Raw genomic sequence first — 5531 nt, 5'->3', positions numbered from 1 at the left:
TGTCAACCATCTCATCAGGTCTACAGAAAATGCAACCTGTGGTTTGAATGCAGATGCTGGCCATAGTCCCATACGAATAAGTTGAGTTGCTTCAGACTCACAGTTGCAAAATGCCACTGGAATATCATGTTGTCGGCCTGTAAAAATAAATATCATCAGTCTGAAACCATGCAGAGTGTTGCTTAATTTAAATGTTTACATTTCAGTGAAGTTAACTTAATATTTACACAGCAGCACTGATATTGTGACATTCTATTAGTATTTTTTTTTTAACTTTTCTGAATACACACTGATGCTTAGACTGTTGCACTGAAATTGTAGAACAATTTCTAAACCTCTATAAAACTACTGCAACATTTGAAATACTGTATATTTTTTGGAGAATTTGTTTTAAAAAATTGGGTTTTGTCATATTTCAAAGGAAGACAGTTTCATGCTTTTGGCCTGTTGAAAAGCAAAACCACTGTCTAAAGCCATGATTAACTGTCTTTTCTTTAAACAAACAATTGTTTCAATTAAATACAAATTCAGCCGAGCCAAGGTGATTGATGATTACATTTACAGTACCCCATGCCTACTGGTAACAACTTAATAATGTAATTAACTGCATGGATATTGTCAGTGAATATAACATGATGATGATATGTACCTACCTTTGTAATCTACAACAACAATATTGTGTGTCTGGACCGATTCACAGTCGTGGTCTCCCTTTGGATACCATGGTTCCTGTTTTACAAAGACCTCTGTCAATGTTTCATCCTGTCCAAAAGAAGAAAATGAAAGAATATTGTATATTATACTATCTATTCATTCTAGTATTTAGCTGTTTTCATGCTTAAGGCTCTGTAGCAAGCCATGGGCGAAAGCCCCTGACTGGTAAAAAAATAGATTCCTTGGTTTGAGAGAACTGAAAAATATAGCTGTTGGAAATATGAACTTTGTGGGCCGGGTCAGACAGAAACATCAAATAATATACAATTACAACAGACTTATATGATCCATCTGAATGTTATTAAATATTGATCAACTGTTTCCAATCTATTTCTTGGAATTCAAGGCATAACATGCACAACCCCTTCAACCTTAATTACTTGAATAGTAAATTTAAAATGCCACTTTAGTGTCAACCTGTTCTTTATTTTTAACAAGACATGTTTCTTAAAGTTTCTCATAAACAACAGTGTCCTGTGAAATTCAACAGTATCAACTAAAAATGAATGAATGAATGAAAGGATTGTTTCTTTAGAGCGCACACACCACAATCAAGTCTGATAAACTGCCATAAATCAGTACAAATAAACTGGCTGTGGTTAACATGAACAGGTATAGCTAGCTTCAATACAGGTAGAAAACAAAGAAACTTTAGATCAACTATGAGAAGTTGCAAAATAGTAGGTACTGGCTAAATCCTGTGGTTTTCCACAGAAGCTGCACCTCAAGGGAAAACACCTGTTTTCTCGCTTTTATAAACTTTATGAACACTATATTGATCCACAGTTAAAATATACACAAGCAATTGATAAAGATTGATAAAGCTCACATGGCACTGGTGAGTCATATCCATTGCATATCATTATGAACAGTGACAATTTGGTGGATATACAGGCAAATAAAGTCAATATAGGAGTAGCTGTACTCATGCATGCATGTTAATTGATCATTTGTTGTAAAGAGCACAAAAGTAGTCCAGCTAGTCTGAATTGATGACAAATGTTTCTTTAATGGAGATAAGATGTTAATTAACTTGTAAAGCAGAAGGTGAATGACAAATTCCTATACCTAATTTTTCAAACAAATTTGCAAAATGATGTGAATAACTGTTTTACAACAATTTATTATCCACCTACAATGTGTAATTTGTTTGGAAATTTAACTTTCATATTAATTACTGTTCAAGTACTTGACTAAAATGAAAACTGACTAGAACATAAGTTTGAACCATGAATTAAACATACTATATTTCCCATCTGAAATGAAAACCAATTACACAGGTTGTAGATAAAATAACTATACCTCATATGAACACGGCACATGCAATTTTCGCTGGTGAGTCTGAACAATTAAGATGTGGCCCACATAAGTATGCGTGGTGATGGTAGTCGTCACACTTGTACGATACTTTAGCAATGCAGCCAGTGACACAGCACTGACCCTTATCTGGTGGCATAAAAGACCCCACATATGCCTTCATCAGCTCTCCACAGATATTAGTCCAAGCTTCTTAATTCACTTGCCTTCACTTTCTCCTTGTATGACTTGGATGAAGACTGTGTAGTTTAAGGCCTGGCTAGTGATGCTGACTGGGTTAATTCATCAGAATTTCCATCTGCAGATTCCAGGTGTTGTTGCAGCTGCAATCTTCATCCCAAATAATTCTACTGAACAATTCTTTGAAAGTTGCCTTTCGTTTTCTTCTTCGCTGACGAAAGCAAACGGTTTTTGAGGTCAGCCGTCCTTTCTTTGTCAGACTTACTGAAACAGCACGTCGTTTCGGAGGCTTGCCCAGTTTCGCTTTTTTACCAACGGGTGGGCCCATTGATGTCATTGCCTAAAATTTGTAAAAGACATGATGATAATTATACAAGTACTTAAGACTGTAAATCTTCAATCACTGTTTCTTCACACATAGTAGAAAATTAATTTTTATTTCCAAAATGAGAATCTGAGCAGAACTATAGAATTAAGAAATATAGTCCGTAAACACTTATTAATACTGCAAAAGTTGTTTGTCATATAGTGAGAAGAATCCGATGTTAGAATATGTATAGGTTGATTTTTCAATCTGCAGGATTTTCACAGAAAATAGATATACTGTGGTCCCATATAGCCCTGTTTACTCGTCAATAACAGGTTCGGTATCTTTCCATACCGTCCAATATATTGTTTCACCATTTGTACTATTGTAGCAGTGGCAATAAAGGTATATGTAACCATTATAAACACACATGCACTTCTAACAGAAACCTATACTTTCAACAGAAAGTAGTCTTTCTTGAACATTATGCTCCTCATAATTGCATAATATGGTCAACTGACAGACGTTGCCCGTTTCAATCAAGGGGTGATAACGTTTCCCAGTCCCATATGTTAGTCACATGTGTGTTTTCAATTAGCTCGGCCTACCTATGCCAGAACTTCTAGTACTAAATCATAAATGAAGCCAGGCTATAGTACTACTACTATACATTGCCTAGTATATAGGCCTACAACTTGTACAACTTGGCGAGAACCATCTAAAAAAGTTAGGCCTACGTATTTTGTCCAAAGAATAAATGCAGATTCTGTGACAATTTTACTCAAAAACATGTTTGAACCACTTACTTTTGTAGCAAACTTCTTTTATCTGTGTTTCTGTAGGTTGGTGTTTCATAAATTTTAACAATATCTAATCAGGGAGTTTTTATGGAATATACGTAGCTGGAAAGAATAACATTCACGGTACTATTACTACTACGACAACGAAAACCGGCCCGAAAGTTTTCACATACGCACCAACGCTATTGGTTTTCGTGCCTAACATCATGATCATTCTGTGATTGGACGAGCTTGCAATGACGTCATGTCTCTCAGAAGGTCTAGAATGTATTTTAGTCCGCTAAACTGCGCGGTCGACGGTACCTTTTGGACGCAATATAGCGATACAATATTGGACGAGCAATAAGTCTGATACTGAGTTTGCCACTCACAAACACAAACTATTTTTCGATTGGTAGAGGTCAAAGAGCATTTGAGGTCTGTCACAAGACTTGCCTCAATGTTAAGCCAGAAAACGTGGATATGTCACACATGTTTGTTATCTCACATTAAGTTCAAGAACTCTCTGTTCGCATTTTATGGATTGTGTAAAATAAAGGCTGTTCTTATTCATTGAACTTGCGTGGTAATAAGTTTCATAAAAGTTTCACATAATAGCGTCGTTCACTGATAGCGTATCTTTGTTCTGTGAAAAAGACATGTTGTAGTGTTCAATGATACTGTTATATTATCACCATTGGTGCACTTGTCATAGTAATGATTATGCACATTTTATCCACTTCTTCTTAGTTTCAACCTTTGTATTCAGCTTTCCAAAATGTTCCAAAAAACTTTAACGAACCTCAAGAAAGAAATAAACATGTTAACCAAGTATCCTTTGAATTCATTTGTTTGTATTATTTGTGTATACATGTTAATAATTATTACAGTATGTGGACAATCCGGTTAAATAGTTTAAACGATGGAAGAAAGGAATAAAATGGCTACTAAGCAATTACCTTTTACAATTAACTGTGACTCCATAAATTTAACATAATGTTAATGGGATAATACAACAACTATTCATTTGGAATAGAGTGTATATTGTGCATTTCTAGAATGAAGCATCTTTATGAATTAACATCTTGTTTGGTATATTTCCTTAACCCCCCCCCCCAAAAAAAAAAGAATTAAAAACAAAATTTATAATCTATCACATTTTATTTTCACTGGAGTATGTATAAAAGAGGAGCCGGCCATAGCATCACAACTTTTATAAGACTATAAAAATTGGATAAGGTTATGTTTTATTTATAAGGATATAATAAGGTTATAAGAAGTATGTTTAGCTTTCTTTTGAACCTGTGATGTTTGACATCAAATATACAAAGAATTAAAAGAAAATACTAAAATGGAGAGGAACTGGGGTGGCTATTAGGGGAGGAGGAGGCCATCCATCACTTTCAATTTAAAACTTATATTCTACATATGTACATTATTTTTTCCAAGTCATAAATCCACGAAATCTTCATGTCAAAATTATTTAGATGGAAAAAGTGTGTTGTTTTGATAATTGGAAGTGTACACAGTTTTGATGGTAGTCACCACTAAAGTCTACAGTAACCTACAGTATAGGCATAGCTTTCTCAAGGCGGGCATCAAGAATATGGTCGAGTTGTTCGCCTCTTCTTATTTGACTGTTGTCATTGACGTCAAACTATATGACCAAAAAATATTATATATATTGATATTGATAATTGTAGAGACAGAGCAAAGATAAGAAACTAGGAATCGAAATTAGAACTTCCAGTATTGAGATACTGCGTCATTGATGCTCTTGTTGTATTATGAATGATCCGGTTTCAGGAGAATCCCCATAGTTACCAACCAGTTTAGAGTGAAGCTAGAAATAGGATCGTTCGTTTAAGCAGTGTTTATCCATACTTAAGTCATATTTTACAAAGTAAGAGATTAAGTGGATTTTTGTAGCCTGATGGATAATAAAGAGACACATGAATCTTACAAGCAAGTGCCCTACACAGAATCTGATGTTTGTTTTTATTTCATTTCCTATCAGGTTTTTATATGACGTGGAGGCAACATATATATATATATATATATATATATGTATATATATATATATATATATATATATATATATATATATATGTGTGTATATATATATATATGTGTGTGTATATATATAATAATATATATTAATATATACATTTAAATACATATATATATATATATATATATATATATATATGCATTTAAATACATACATATATATA

The sequence above is a fragment of the Apostichopus japonicus genome, chromosome 22 (assembly GCF_037975245.1).
Source record: "Apostichopus japonicus isolate 1M-3 chromosome 22, ASM3797524v1, whole genome shotgun sequence".
Lineage (NCBI taxonomy): Eukaryota > Metazoa > Echinodermata > Holothuroidea > Aspidochirotida > Stichopodidae > Apostichopus > Apostichopus japonicus.
Note: the sequence above shows the minus strand (reverse complement) of the source record.